This window comes from Diabrotica virgifera, chromosome 5 (assembly GCF_917563875.1).
Source record: "Diabrotica virgifera virgifera chromosome 5, PGI_DIABVI_V3a".
Classification (NCBI taxonomy): domain Eukaryota; kingdom Metazoa; phylum Arthropoda; class Insecta; order Coleoptera; family Chrysomelidae; genus Diabrotica; species Diabrotica virgifera.
Genome location: NC_065447.1, coordinates 170,843,928 through 170,861,694, shown reverse-complemented (window position 1 = coordinate 170,861,694; position 17,767 = coordinate 170,843,928).

The following is a 17,767-nucleotide window of genomic DNA, read 5'->3' as shown; positions in this document are numbered from 1 at the left end:
CAACGCCCTCCAACCTGCTTGTAAGTTTGAACATTTGATTTAAGCGATTATTTCATTGATAGGAGATTCTAGCCAATAGAAAGCTACAGATATAAAAATTACAGCGATTATTTCATTCATAGGAGATTCTGACCAATAGAAAGCTACAGAAATGCAAATTAAGGTGATAATTGTTGATAATATCCCGTCGTTAAGTATATTACGTCAGATGCCCTTCGTTGCTACGAAAAAATACATTCAGTGACATTAATGACAATTAATGTTTTAAAAATTATAAAAGTGATGACTTTCAATCGTCAAATATTTATAAAAACTGTGTGCTAATTTGTACTTACATAAATAAATTACAATAAAATTTTGGTTTTGAACAGTTTTATTCATGAAATAATCGCAACAAATTGCACTCGACCTCTGAAATTAATATAGAATTTCAGAGCTCTTGTGCAATTACTACTGGTAATTTTTGATAATATCCCGTCGTCAAGCATTATGTCAGATGTCCTTGGTTACTACGCAAAAATAAACATTCAGTGACATTAACCTTCCGATGACCAACCTTTTTTTTGTTACACGGATGACTAAGGGGGGGAATGACCCCAAATCAAAAATGTCAAAAATGACAATTAACAAAAAAATAAAGTTTTTTCATGGCATGGACTTTGTCATTCAGCCAGTCACAACATGAGTATTAGTGTCATGTGTAGTGTGTATGTTGAGTAAGTGTCTTGTTACTTTGCAAAGTCGACGTCATTAGCGTAAAACTACTTGGAATTACACATAATAGACGGTATTTTACTAAACATCAACTTCAGAATATATTTTTTATTCGTAAAATATAGGGAATTTTTTTATTTCAAAATATGAGGATATCTAGAATGATATTAAAGTCAAATAAAAAAAATAATGAGTTAAAAATTGAAAATACTTTTGAATTTATTAAAGAAAAACATACGCTGGGGTCACAATTTCCCCCGCTTGGTCATTTGAAGGTTAATGATAATTAAAGTTTTACAACTTTTCAATGAGAACACCAAGAAACAGGTTTAGCAAATATTCAGGCGAAGATATCAATAGAATATTAGTTAAAACGATTTAGAAGGACCGTTTTATTGATGAAATAATCTCAGGGAATTACACTCGATCTCTAAAATTATTATCGACTTGTTACGCTCGTGACTCTTTGACAAAATTTCACTCACCTTCGGATAGTGAAATTAAAACTGTCAAAGTGTCACTCGGGAAACAAATCGATAATTTTACAGCTCTCGTGCAATTACTATTGAAAATCAATATTTATTTGGCGAATAAACATTTTTTTCTATTTTCTGAGAGCAGTAAAATGTACTTTGGGTTAAATTAATTACACTGTATTCGTATTTTAGCGTCAATAAATTTAATTTATGATTTTTTTTGATCACCCTGTATAAATAATTATGTTACTGTTTATATTACTAAATAGAGAATTGAACAAATTTTAAATGAGCTACCACACGACCCCTATTCCCATTAAAAAAATTATCGATTACGTCATCACACCCAGATGGATGGCGTCACTTTAGTATGATATATATGCCAAAAAATTTTTAATTTAAAAATAAAAATCGATCTGTTTGAGATCGTCCACTTGAGAGAAAATGAATTTATTCCATAATTTTGCTCCTCTCTGAATAAGTGTGATATATATTTTACAGAAAATATTAAACTGGTCATTTTTGAAGACGACACTGAACTACCAACAGCTCTTGAAACATTTCAGGAAACAACTAGACACCTTCAAAATGTAGCGGAACAAAATAAGCACTTTGAATAATAAATGGCTCATAAAAACTAATGAAGAAAAATCTGCCCATATCGATTTCACTTACAACAAAAAACAAATAATCACCCACTTAAACTAAACAATAAAATTCTTACGTATAAGAAAACAGTTATATACCTAGGGCAACAGTTGGATAGCAAATAAAGTGGGAGGAACATATCTATTAGAAAAAAAGCTGAATAACTGAAACTGAAATATAAGAAGTTATGTAGGCTATTAGGTAGAAGCTTACAACTTACAAGCAAGAACGAGGTATTAGTTTAGAAACAAATGCACAAACCAGCATGGTCCTATGCTGTACAATTATGGGGTTGTACTGGTGAGAGTAACTATGCTTGCGTTCAACGAGTCCAAAACCGAATACTGACAAACATTAAACTCCTTAAAATACTAATAAAAAGACTCCTTAACCATAAAACAGGGAAGTGCTAGAGCCGTTATAACTATAGAACAAAGACCTAGTCCGTAGGCCCAAACGCACTAAGCCTTTCGATAGTGATATAGCTATTTGTATAACAAGGGAGGAAAGTGCTACTTTTCCTCCCGAGAATCAAATAACAAGTAATTTTTTCATTTTTACTTAATTTATTTATGTAACTAACCAACAAAATTTATTAGGTCAAAACGGCAAACAGGTGTATGTTTTCAAAAAACTTTTGATAGTGTGTAAAAAATATATTTTATATCAGCTAAGTACTTTCAACACATAACGTGCCATCATCAGAGCTTCCTAAAAGGACATATTAAGATAAAAAATTTTTTTTTCCTATAAAAAATGAGTGAAAAACCTACGTTCTCCCAAAATACCTTCATAGAAGAGCAATTGCCCAACAACACAACAAAAAACATGAATACTGGGCAAAAGCCACAGATATAGGGTAATAACCCTTTACAGTGAATAGAATCACATCTAAATTCTTTTATTAAATTATAAAGACCATTTTGAGCCCACGTGAACAGCAGATCAGCTGAGGAAGACTGTCATTTATTAAAATGGTAAAGAAGAAACTACAATCTTATGCGACCTCTATATTCATAAATATTAATTAAAAAATTGAAAATGACTAAAAAGCCATGTATAGGTTAAATTAATTTAAAGTTAAGATACTAAATTTTAAAGTTAAATTTTCAAAAGATTACTATTATTACTATTGAAGTGAAATGTTAACGTGTATATTATAAGTTATCAAAATCCTTCCAAAAACAAAAATGTTATAGTTCGACCAAGTGTAGAAGAAGTTAGATGAAATCAAACCTAGGAGAAATATCATTTGACAAGCTCAGAGTTCGAAAGCTGTTATTTAAAAAATTTTTAAAAAATCGTATTGATTAATTCAGACAAATAACAGATATTTATTTGTTTAAAAAATATGTAAAAACTTAACGAAAACTCAAGAATACCTAAAAGTAATGTTCAAAAAACTTTCATAAATTGTTGGGTATACTGTATACTAAACCAAAATTATTAAAGAAATTTCTTAAAAATAGGATCAAATTTACAATTTAATTGAATCTGGGTGTTAACACAGTTTTGAGGGATTCTTTTCATTTCTCTACTTATTTCTAGATCTTCTAGTAGATTCATTTTGGTATAGTTATTATTAGGTATGCTGTGTAAGATCCTACTATCTCTTTGTGGACTAAAGCTATGTTTTCATGCATGTAAATGATGACCAAAGCTAGATTTATCGATCTTTGACAGATGCTCTTTGATACGAGTATCCAAAGGTCGCATCGTTCTACCCACGTAAGTCACAGGGCATTCACCACATGACAATTTATAAATGCCACTTTTTGAAGTTTTTTTAATTTTGTCTTTAGTATGAGAGAAAATTGACTTGATGTTATCTTTGCATTTAATGAAAGTTTTAAATTAGGAATGTTATTTAAAATTTTTGCTATATTGTCTGAAGGATAACCTATGTATGATATAGATCTATACATAACTGCTGAGTTGGAGTTGTCTGGGGTCGCAATATAAGCTAGAGATCTGTTTCTTTTATTCCTTAATTTGTTGAGAATGTTATCAACCAAAGTAGGGGAGTAACCGTTACTATGTGCAAGTTGTTTAATAACATCCAGTTCAGAAGTAAAATTTGTATCTGATAATGGTAAGGTAAGTAAACGATGGATATAGCAATAAAAAGAAGACATCTTCTGTTGAAAAGGATGATTCGAGGATCTAGGGATAGTATGGTCAGTCTGAGTTGGTTTTCTAATCTTCGAATCTTCGAATCATCCTTTTCAACAGAAGATGTTTTCTTTTTATTGCTATATCCATCGTTTACTTACCTTACCATTATCAGATACAAATTTTACTTCTGAATTGGATGTTATTAAACAACTTGCACATAGTAACGGTTACTCCTCTACTTTGGTTGATAACATTCTCAACAAATTAAGGAATAAAAGAAACAGATCTCTAGCTTATATTGCGACCCCAGACAACTCCAACTCAGCAGTTATGTATAGATCTATATCATACATAGGTTATTCTTCAGACAATATAGCAAAAATCTTAAATAACATTCCTAACTTAAAACTTTCATTTAAATGCAAAGATAACATCAAGTCTCTCATACTAAAGACAAAATTAAAAAAACTTCAAAAAGTGGCATTTATAAATTGTCATGTGGTGAATGCCCTGTGACTTACGTGGGTAGAACGATGCGACCTTTGGATACTCGTATCAAAGAGCATCTGTCAAAGATCGATAAATCTAGCTTTGGTCATCATTTACATGCATCAAAACATAGCTTTAGTCCACAAAGAGATAGTAGGATCTTACACAGCATACCTAATAATAACTATACCAAAATGAATCTACTAGAAGATCTAGAAATAAGTAGAGAAATGAAAAGAAACCCTCAAAACTGTGTTAACACCCAGATTCAATTAAATTGTAAATTTGATCCTATTTTTAAGAAATTTTTTTAATAATTTTGGTTTAGTATACAGTATACCCAACAATTTATGAAAGTTTTTTGAACATTACTTTTAGGTATTCTTGAGTTTTCGTTAATTTTTTACATATTTTTTAAACAAATAAATATTTGTTATTTGTCTGAATTAATCAATACGATTTTTTAAAAAAATTTTAAATAACAGCTTTCGAACTCTGAGCTTGTCAAATGATATTTCTCCTAGGTTTGATTTCATCTAACTTCTTCTACACTTGGTCGAACTATAACATTTTTGTTTTTGGAAGAATTTTGATAACTTATAATATACACGTTAACATTTCACTTCAATAGTAATAATAGTAACCTTTTGAAAATTTAACTTTAAAATTTAGTATCTTAACTTTAAATTCATTTAACCTATACATGGCTTTTTAGTCATTTTCAATTTTTTAATTAATATTTATGAATATAGAGGTCGCATAAGATTGTAGTTCCTTCTTTACCATTTTAATAAATGACAGTCTTCCTCAGCTGATCTGCTGTTCACGTGGGCTCAAAATGGTCTTTATAATTTAATAAAAGAATTTAGATGTGATTCTATTCACTGTAAAGGGTTATTACCCTATATCTGTGGCTTTTGCCCAGTATTCATGTTTTTTGTTGTGTTGTTGGGCAATTGCTCTTCTATGAAGGTATTTTGGGAGGACGTAGGTTTTTCACTCATTTTTTATAGGAAAACAAAATTATCTTAATATGTCCTTTTAGGAAGCTCTGATGATGGCACGTTATGTGTTGAAAGTACTTAGCTGATATAAAATATATTTTTTACACACTATCAAAAGTTTTTTGAAAACATACACCTGTTTGCAGTTTTGACCTTTTCAGAAGTGTGTACAAGTCTTGCAGTCTTTTCCAAAATTTATTAGAACTAAAACTAACAATTAGGTACAATATAACTGTCAAATGTCTGTTTTTTACCATTCTGCAAAATACAGGGTGTTTTCTAAATAAACGTTAAAATGTATAGAAACTTACGTAATAGAAAATAGGCGTCACTTTTACTTTTCCTCCCTAAGGAGGAAAATGACGTCACTAGGGAGGAAAAGTACAACTTTGCTCCCTATAATCAGGTCCGGAAAAGTATACTTTCGGAAGACGTAGGTGGAAATAGCTATTTGTATAACAAGGGAGGAAAGTGCTACTTTTCCTCCCGAGAATGAAGTTTACTGCCCGACGCGTAGCGGAGGGAGTAATCATTCAAGGGAGGAAAAGGCACTTTACTCCCATGTTATACATATGGTTTTTTCACCTTCCTCAAATAACAAGTCATTTTTTCATTTTTACTTAATTTGTTTATGTAACTAACTAACCAACAAAATTTATTAGAACTCAAACTAACAAGTAGGTATAATATAACTGTCAACTGTCGAATATCAGAATTAGTTAAATCAGAATAACAATTTACTGTTTTTTACCATTCTGCAAAATACCGACTGTTTTTAAATAAACGTTAAAATGTATAGATACTTACGTAATAGAAAATAGATATTGTACAGGGCGTCAATAAGTTATATTCCATGAACTCCATTCCTCCCTAGGGAGGAAAAGTAAAAGTGTCGTCATGGTATTTCATTCATGAAATATAACCTATTGACGCCCTGTACAATATCTATTTTCTATTACGTAAGTATCTATACATTTTAATGTTTATTTATAAAATACCCTGTATTTTTCAGAATCTTAAAAAACAGTTAATTGTTATTTTGATTTAACAATGTTTACATTAATAATTTGACTTATATTTGACAGTTGACAGTTATATTGTACCTACTTGTTAGGTTTAGTTTTAATAAATTTTGTTGGTTAGTTACAAAAATAAATTAAGTAAAAATGAAAAATGACTTGTTATTTTTGAGGAAGGTGGAAAAACCATATGTATAACATGGGAGTAAAGTGCCTTTTCCTCCCTTGAATGATTACTGCCCTCTGCTACGCGTCGGGCAGTAAACTTCATTCTCGGGAGGAAAAGTAGCACTTTCCTCCCTGGTTATATAAATAGCTATTGTGTGATATAGTCCGTTCTTTAAAGGTAAAATATTGCAAAACCTTTAAATTTTAAAGAACCGATTGGATTGACATTAAATTTGGCATACACATAGCTAACAAGTCAAAGAAAAAAAGTGATATTGTGCCGATATGTGCTTTTGCCCTGGGAGTAGTTTTCACCCCCTCTCGGGGGTGAAAACATATTCGTCCAAAGTAAGTAAGGAAATGGATATACTGGCTAATTTTAAGTAACTTTTATTCTATAGAGTTTTTTCACTAAGTAAATACTTTTCGAGTTATTTGCCAGTGAATATGTTCATTTTTTCAACAAAATAACCACGCTTTTATACGGTTTTTGGCAAATAATTCAAATAGTAAGTACTTTTTCGAAAAAACATTCTTAGCAAAAATATAGCCTGTAAAAAATTTAAAAAAATCTTGTATATATCACGTCTCTATACCTAGCAGAAGCAGAGTTATAGCTAATGAAAAATAGGTTCATATTCGTCAAATTACAAATTGAATATTTTAACGTGAAATAACCAAAAATGAAGCACATTTCGGGGAAAACTTATTAGAACTTATTTAAAGTGTTTATAAAAAGCTTCATTTTTGTTTTATAAAAAAAATTTCAAGCATCAAAAGTAAACAAGTTGCGCTCAAAATAAGCTTAGTCCCTTTTTGTTTTGATAAAAAAAAATCGAGAAAATCACCCCTTAATTAGTATCTTAAATGAACTCAATCGTTACGACTTCACAAGTTTCTTGACTGGTGTATGTATTGTTTATATGATCTGTAAGTTTCATCGGTTCAAAGTCCTTATTATTGAAAGGGCTGTAGTTAAAAGGGGTTGAACGAATCACTGATCACGAATGTATGTAAATTTAGAAACACCAAATTTTAGTAAATTTTTGTCTAACAGAAAAACAAAAAAAAACTTGATATTCAGAAAAGCAATGCTGACTTTTTTGTTTTTCGAGATTTTTGGCATCTCTAACAATTTTCAAGTTGTTTTGAAAAAAAGCATATTTTTCAAAATTAAAATTTTTAAAAATTTTATTTTGAAACCAAATTTTTTCAAAAATAAACACTTTCCATCGATGAAACTTACAGATCATATAAACCCAACATAAGTAAAATAATTTGTGGAGCGGTAACGATTAATTTCATTTCAGTTGCTAATTAAGGGGTGGTTCTCCCGATTTTTTTTTTGCCAAAACAAAAGCGACCAACTTTATTTTGAGCGTAACTTGCTTAAATTTAATGCTAGAAACTTTTTGTAAAAACAGAAATAAATATTTTTTCAAACACTTTAAAAAAGTTATAATTCGTTTTCCCCAAAAGGTGCTTAATTTTTTGGATATTTCACGTCGAAATATTCTATTTGAAATTTGGTGAATATGAATCTATTTTTCATTGCCTATAACTCTGGTTCTACGAGATCCAAAGACCTAACGCGTACACCATTTTTTTTATAGGCTATATTTTTGCTAAGAACGTTTTTTTCTACAAAATACTTACTTTTTGAGTTATTTGCGAAAAACCGTCTTAAAATGTGGTTATTTTGTTGAAAATGAACATATTCACTCGCAAATAACTCGAAAAGTGCTGACTTGGCAAAAAAGCTCTAAAGAACAAAAGTTACTTAAAATTAGTCAGTTTACCCATTTTCGGACTTATTTTGGACATATATTTTTTCACCCACAAGAGGGGGTGAAAGTCACCCCCAGGTCAAAATCACACATCGGCAAAATATCACTTTTTTCTCTGACATGTAAGCTATACGTATGCCAAATTTCATGTCAATCCAAGCGGTTCTTTAAAATTTAGAGCAAAAACCGTGAAAGAATGTACGAGTACTAATAGTGACAATAAATATCAGTTTAAATTCTCATGTGGAAACTTAAAAACATTTCACCGAGAGCCAACCATTAGTCACTTGGGGAAATATGTCATTTGGGAACAAGCTTATGGGGCGTTCCAGCTCCCGATTTCCTCTACACCTGGACCTACAGGAAGAACAGGTTAGCACCCTCCGTGTGCTGGTTTTTATGGAATGCAGCATCGAACATTTTCTGGGAGTCGTTCGATGAAGGGATTTCTTTGAGAACATTTAAGTTTTGTGACTGGTAGTAACTATTAAGTTCATATCACAAATATTTTGGTTTAATGCACTATGTTTAGTAATTATTATTTTTAGGATTTAGCTTGCATTTATTTGGATTTTTTAATATACATATAAGTTTAGTAAGTTCCCAAACTCATTTATAATCTTGCGGTACTGTACGTTGAGCTCTGCATATCTGCCAAAAAGGTATTTATTGCATTTTGTTGTTAATTTGGTCGATTTCATTTCATTATGTAAATTTAGGTTTTAATATTGATTGCTTGTTTCCCAGATATTTTGTTGTTCATTAGCTTTTCTTTATTTGTTCGGTTAATTCAAGTCGTTGTATAGGTATTTATCTTAACTTAATTTTTTTTTTTATTTAGCTAATGCCTCGACAACTAATGGCCATTGGCATGGTAGGTACGGTAATTTTGAACAGTTAGGTACCTAGTGTCATGTGTAGTGTGTGTGTTGAGTAAGTGTCTTGTTACTTTGCAAAGTCGACGCCATTGTCTTTGCAAAGAGACGCTAATTGTATCCGAACGTCTGCGGTCCCTCCGGTGAGTACCGATCCCACAAGGACAGAAACTATATTCATTTATTAATTTATAATAAATGAAAAATCTCTGACCCTGGTGAGATTCGATCCCACAACCTTTCGGATTTTTTCGATCCAAAGGCAGGCGCTCTTACCACTGAGCCACGGAGGGGGTTTAACTTAAATTTACTTCACGTTCATTTGCATATTTAACTTTGCTTAAATTCATTTTATTGTATTTTACTTAGCCAGGCTTGTGCCTGCTGATTTGTATATTTTTCATATTTGTCGGTTTTTAATTTAGTTGTACATAGCAAGCGTACTATAACCATTTGGTAAAGGTAGCCTATATGTATAAATAAGAAGTATATAATTTTGTAACTTATAACATGACTGTTGTTATACTATATAATAGTAAGCGTTAACTTTGTCGTTTTAGAGTCACATAATATGCATTGTTTAACTCAGAGATTGTGAAAATCTAAGTAGTTATCTTTAATAAATGTTTATTTATTTTGCATATCGTTTCTTATTATTCCTTTATATTTACATTTACTTACTGATTTAATATGGTTTTGATAGCAGTGTAAGAAACTTGGGAGATTGGTTGATCCCATTTCGCCCGTAACTTAGTTTATTTTATTTATCTCCTATATTCTTCTATTTTTACTATATTATTATATTTATTGTATCTATTTTCTGAGCATCTATACTTCTTATTATTTCCATTTCTAGTCGTCATCATCACTATCTACTTTGAGCTACGGTCTTCGACAGGCATGCAAATTGGCCATATCCATCCTTGAGTGTCAAGTTGTCGTTCTCTTGAATATATCGCTAGCCAACTCCATTCAGTTTGCCTCTGTCTATTCATACTTCTGTTATTAGTTCATCTATCTCGTCATCTTTGCATCTTCCTTTACTAATACTACTTTAAGTAGTATATTTTGTTACTTCAGCTTCTCCAACGAGAAGCTATTTTCTTTCTATTTTCATCTTTGTTCCGTTAGCTACTAGAAGCTATCATGTTTCTATTTTTTCTTTTTCTACTCCTGTTGGAGTTTATCATGCTCTTTACTTTCACTCCAACAGAAGATTTCTTTCTTGTTACAACGTTATCTGGAGTTTTGAGGGATTTCGGAATTAACACGTTCAGCTCCGGGACAATAGCAGATATTTGTCTCAGTAAGGTAGCGATTTATACAGTCATAGAAAAATTGCTGAACCGTAAACAGGGTAGCCGTATCGGTGGCACCTGAGTGATAACAGTGAGAACACGGGAGCCATGTCGGCGGACTTGAAAGTGTTAACAAAGATGTTAAATTGATGCAAATAGATTACTCGGGCGGTTGTTGAAGTCGCTAAACACGAATACACCATTACAACCGATAACCGGAGAACCTGGTGTCTAGCGTCACGTTATCTTCTGAAGTTTCGAGCAATTTCGGCACTGAATTGATACAAACAGATTACTCGTTGGGTTTCTGGGGTTACTTAATACGAATACGCCACCAAAACTAACCCCCGAAGCAGCTGTTGCCATGGTCATTACTAAGGCACGTCGTATTCAGAAGTTTTAAAGGTTTTCCGCCTTGAATGCGTTCAAATAGATTACTAGGCGGCTTTTGGGGTCACTGAATACGAATACGCCATGACAACCGACCCTCGGGGCACCTGGTTCCCAATATCGCTGCTAAGGCATTTATCTTCTGGATATTGGAGGGTTTTTGGGCCCCTGGTGCACCGAGTGTCGGTTCTGATAACTTGTTCTTGTTTGTCTAAAAAACCCCCAAGTAATGTGTTTGCATATGGTGTTTCGATTAATACACTTATTTTGACATGTTTATGCACTTCTGGATGCATTTTATGCAGTTTAAAATGCAACTATCCATTTCCACTTGTCTTTCTGTGGTTGACTTTTTTCCGGATATTATCCTGAATGGAATGTAAATAGTTGCTAATCACTAGGTGCTAGTTGCTAGTCACTAAGTGCTGTATTTAAAAATCGATTTATTTTGGGCTAAATGGCTTAGTCTAGTCAGGAAAGAAGTCTACAACAGAGAAATGGGTGGAAATGCATAATTACATTATTTATAGTGCATAAAATGTATCCAAAAGGGCATGAACATGTCAAAATCAGTATATTAAGGGCCAAATTTTGGTGTTTGTAGGATTTTGGGGTCGCTGAACATGAATACACAATCAGAACTGACCCCCGAAGCACCTGGCGTCCAGGGTTACTACTAAGGCAGGTCATCTAGAGTTTCGAAGGTTTTCGGCACTAAATTGTTACAAACATTATTACTCAGTGGTTTTTGGGGTCACGATAACAAACAACAAGGGATTTTCGCGTGTCAATAGTGTAGAGTGATATCGGCACAGCTCGAAATACAATAGATGTACTTACATAAGAATGAAAAAGAAAACCTTAGATACGTGTTTCTGAATATTGGTCATAATATAGTATGATACAATTGATCCAAAAGATGGCATAACCCAGACATCCAAAGTGAAATTTATCCTCCAACACCAAATTGTTCTATATGGTCCACATAATGTTCAGAAAAAAGTCACACCATTTTGAGCGTCGGGTTTGGGGGAAAGAGGAGGAAAAAATCGGTAAATTCTTAGTGTTTTAAGTTTTTCGTCAATATTTATAAAATTATGCGGTTTAGCATGAACAACTTTCTATACAAAAATGTTCTACATTAAATTTGAAATAAAAAAGGTCCTAGGCATACCCCTTCTAAAATGAACAGTTCCAAAGTTACGGAGGTAGTATAGTATAATTGGTCCAAAAAAAGGCCTAACCCGGACATCCAAAGTAAAAGTTTTCCTTCAACACCAAATTGTTCTATATGGTCCACATATTGTTCAGTAAAAAGTTTTGATGATTTTGGGTGGTAAGGTTGACGTTTCTTCAAGGGCTTATCACTAAAATACCATCGGCCACTAAAATAGCAAATTTTGATTACAAAACACAATCCTGTTAAAGAAAATTTCTTTAATGAGTAATAATATTATAAATTGCCCAAAAAATAATAAAAGTATCGGAAACCTCCACTTTTCACCCTCCGTAACTCTGGAATCGTTGATTTTATAACAATTATGTATAAGCCCTTTTTTGTTTTAAATTTTATGTAGAATATATTTGTATAGAATACGCTAAAGCATAGTTTTAGAAATATTCACGAAAAACGTACAAAACTAACTAATTTACCGACTTCTCCCCCATCTCCCCCCAAACCGGACGCTCAAAATGGTGTAACTTTTTACTGAACAATATGTGGACCATATAGAACAATTTGGTGTTGGTGGAAAACTTTTACTTTTGATGTTTGGGTTAGGCCCTTTTTTTGGACCAATTATAATATACTACCTCCGTAACTTTGGAACCGTTCATTTTAGAAGGATTATGCATAGGGCCTTTTTTATTCCAAATTTAATGTAAACATTTTTGTATGCAAGGTTATTCATGCTAAACCACATAGTTTAAAAATATTGACGAAAAACCTAATAAACTACGAATTTACCGATTTCTCCCCCTTGTCCCCCCCCCCAAACCCGACGCTCAATATGGTGAGACTTTTTTCTGAACATTATGTGGACCATATAAAACAACTTGGTGTTGGAGGATAACTTTCACTTTGGATGTCTGGGTTTGGGTCTAGTTATACCATAGTAATAAGTACGGTTTACTGTAAAGAGACCGAAATCATTAGACCAAAAAGCACTTTACCGAAACCTGACTAGACCGAACAGCAGAAGACCGAAAAGCAGTTCTTTTTACTTGTCGCAGTAAAAGAGATAAGACTAATATGTAATTACAACTAAATATTTTGGTTTTATATGACTGCGGACACTAAATCCATTCGCCAACTAAATGTTATTTGGATGGTTATTATAAACAGTTAAAATAGTGTTAACGTCACTCTACCCTTAATTTATTTTTACCTTCACTAATTTGTTTAACGGATGAAAATTTTTTTATATCAGACTGTACAGAGTAACAGTTTACACAGTCTATAATAGGTATATAAAATAGTACAAAAAAAATACAATAAACAAAAAACAGATATACAAAATCTTAGCATAATTTACTGCAATTTTTTTAATTTATGTACCATTTCGGTCTAATTGTCGTGTACCAATAAGTACGGTGTAGCCAAGTTTGGTAAACTATTTAGAACAAGAAATGTTATTTATTTTTATTTATTTTTTTTTTCTTTTAGCATTATTACTGCAAATTGGTTGCGATGCTTCTTGTTGCATTTCTTTTTAGTGATCATTCTCCAAGTTTCAAGCAAAGAATGTGAAAATAGAGGTCCTCTAGAAGCCTTCAAATATACTTTTACAGGATAGAGAAGAGAAATGATGGGTAAATATGTAATATAAAAAATAAACCTCCTAGAACAACTATAGTTCTACAACAATAATTTCTACACTAAAATTTAAAACTACTTTTCCTCTTTTTACTCTTATTTTCACATCACATAACGATATTTTACATACATATACTTTACAATATTTTGGTATCGACTCTACCTGGCTTACTCTTAGCAATCTCCCGTTACTGCTTTCCACTTCCACCCTTCAATTCAAATGGATATCAACTAACACATATCTCTTGTAAAACACAAGGACATCATGACGACCGCCGCAGCAGTCACGGATTTCTTTCAGAGATTCTTTTTCAGGGTAGGAATTGTGATTAATGAATATTTTTTTGCACTTGCAAAAAAATTTAGTTGCACGTACTCGAGTAATAAAACAATTGAATATTTTTATACAGAATGGTGCAAATGTTTGGAATAAATTCGTTATTTCTTAAGTCATCTTAAGGAAAAATCCTGAAACAGCTTGATTTTTATTTTTAAATTATGCTTTTTACATATATAATTGGCCGGAGTAGCTCAGGCGGTAGTATGCCTGATTGTCATGTAGGTAGACCGGGGTTCAAATACCAGCGCCGGTAAGAACATCTACAGTCGGAAAAATTAAAGAATACCCATGAACGATCACATTAATCACATATTTTGTATTTGCTGTCTATTTCTATAACAAACGTTTGTTATTTTATAGAAAAAGAAAGCAAATACAAAATAAGTGTTTGATGTGATCGTTCATGGGTATTCTTTCATTTTTTCGACTGTAGACATTTTTAAAAATGTCTATAGGCCCCAGGTCGACTCAGTCTGTATAAAATGAGTACCTTGGGTAAAACCAGGGGTAATAATAATACGCTGTTAAAGGGTAGCACTGGCCCTGTTACCTTCCTTGTATACCGTAGGCCCTAGACATAGCAGACTACCCTGCTATAATCCCAAAGCTGCGTCAGCGGTATAAAACGGGAGACTATTATTTATATTACATATAATAATTATACCAGTGACGTCATTCATCTGGGCGTCATGTCGTAATCGATAATTTTTTATCTAGGGGGAAATGAGACTAGGGGTCGTGTGCTAGCTCATTTGAAAAGTTATTCTCTATTTAGTGATATAAACATTAATATAAATATTTAAACAAAGTGCCAAAGAACATTTTTTTAATTAAATTAACTGACATAAAAAGAAAATACATACATTTTACTGCTATCAGAAAACAGAAAAAATGTTTTTTCATAAATAAACATTGCTTTTAGCTTAATTTCACCCCATTGTTCAAGCTGCCACCCATCTGCCTCTTGGCAATTTAAACTTAAGAGTTTAAGAGAAAGGCAATGTTTATTTATAAAATAAACATGTTTTTCTGTTTTCTGGCTATTTTAGTAGAATATGTTTTAAATTAAATAAATTACATTACATTCTTCTTTTTGTCTCAATTAATTTAATTCAAAATATTTTTTCTTGGACGCCTGGTATAAATAATTATATCAATGTTTATATTACTGAATAGAGAATTAAACAAGTACTTTGATTTCGTAAGTCCTAGGTTTCCACCCAAAGTAATCGGGCGCGTCGAATAATATATCACATACTTTTCCGGTGACTATAAAACAGTACTTCTGGTTGCTTTTCTCAAACCGGAAGTCCTAGGTCAAATTTCTCACCTTTAGTACTATTCTTGGATTATAAGCTTTCATTTGACACCTAATTTGTCACTCTATCTGGTATAATGGGAGGAGTTATATTCGTGCTCGGACGGACAGACGGACAGATAGCCTAGGTCAAATTTCTCACCTTTAGTACCATCCTTTAATTATGTGCTTTTATTTGACACCTCACTTGTCATTCTACCTGGTATAATGACGGAGAAGTTATGTTCACAGACAGACAGACAGACAGACAGAGAGACGGATAGACGGACGTGCATAATTCAAAATTTTCACATTTTTTCAAAATTGGGTGAAAACAATAGCCTTTCAAATGTGCTAGCACATGAGCCCTATTCTCTTTTAGAAAAATCATCGATTACGTCATCACGCTAAGATGGATGAGGTCACTAGTATGATGAATATGTCAAAAAATCGACGTGTTTTAGGAATTTTACTTAAAGTTGCTGGCTTACGAAATAATGAATGTATTCCAAACATTTGCACCATACTGTATACAGGCCAGGTCCAGATAATTTTTGAGACCAAAAAAGCCGTAAGAGGATCGAACCTATTGTAAAAGAAAGAAGAAAAAAACAACAAAAATTAAAGAACAAATAACTTACGAGCTATATAAGTTCGGGAAATCAAAGGGAATGAGTTTCTAAGCGCCAAAAACTGTTTAACATGATTTGAGGCAAAACTACTCGTATAAGTCCAATGGAAAAAATTTAATGGCATAGTGGTATAATATAATATAAAAACCTACAACTTTTGCAGTTACAAGTTTTCCAGGTAACCCAAATATTTATGCAAAAAATTTAAATAACCGGGTTTTCAGTTTTTAAAATTTTATCTTCCCAAAAAAATTATTTTGATATAATATCGAAAAAGCACTCTCATTTTTAATCGAAGATTCTCACGCCAAAATATCCATTTTTAAAAAAGTCGCTGCGCTTTTTATTTGTTAAAATATCTGCCTTTCTACTTTCTGATGGTATAAAAACTAGACATTACCACCCGAACTTTTTCTGAAATGTAAAAACCGAAAAAACTGGAAACCGGAATTCTTTTAATCCTTATGTAAGCTTTTTTGACATGTTTATTACAATTTACAGTTTAATTACATACTTGATAAAATTAAAATGTTATCAGTTTAGGGAGCTTTAATCTAAAAAATGAGACCGCTGCAATTCGGTAAAAAGTTTAATAGCTCAGTAAATGACCGTTTTGGAGTGTAATCTTCAGGGTCAACTGTGAATTGCATGAAAATTTGGAGTTAGGTCCTACTTACCCTTCACTTCAAAGTTGGACTTGTGCCTTTGGTTGCTTTTATTTGGGTGATGAAATTCACCCCTTCTCGGGTCCACAAATTCTATACACCAAGTAAAAGCAAAGTTGTAGCTCATGAAAAACACGTTTTTATTCGTCAAATTCCAAATTAAATATTTTGACGTGTAATAACCAAAAAATGAAGAACTTCTTGGGAAAAATACATTAAAACTTTTTTAAAGTATTTAAAAAATGCTTTATTTTCGTTTTTATAAAAGTTCATAGCATCAAATCTAAGCCAGCTCAAAATAAAGTTGGCCCCTTTTTATTGGGCAAAGAAATCGCGAAAATCTCCACCTATGTAGCACCTTAAATAAAATTAATTGATACTGACTTACCATTTGCTTTGGAAGTATATTGAGACACCAGTTCCAAAGAATAAGAAGTCAAAAATCAGTATTTATAAGAAAACAGTTTCGCGACTCTAATTGTTACCGAACTAGAATAGTTACTGTTTATGGCAAAATATATTATGCAACATCTTCACAGAACGTTATTTTAGAGTTGTTGCCCTTTGAAACTCGTAAATATTGGTTATTTAAGCACTTTCCAATACACTCAACAACTCCAAATCACTAAGATTCGGACAGGTTACTCTTTGAAACTGTTGTATCGATATGTTTTATATACAGGGTGATTGATTAGTAGGGTAAAGCTCAATAGCTCCGCTATAGTAATAGATAGCCAGAACAGTTAGTAACAAAAATTTTAGCCACCTTTGAGCTTCACATTACAAAATTAGTACCCCAGGCTGTGGGTGAAAAATAGGTCGATTTCAGGATATAATTCAGGAATTTTTGAAACTATCAGGTGTTTTAAAGGACGATGCCAGGAATATCTTCTACTAAAATGTAACCAAAAATATTGTGCGCTTTTTTTTATTGCGATTTTCATTTGTTAAATTTGCAATTTTTAATGATTTTTAATTTTGCAACTTAGGATATTGATTTTAGAGAAAAACTTTTTAATAGAAAGTGGTAGTAAA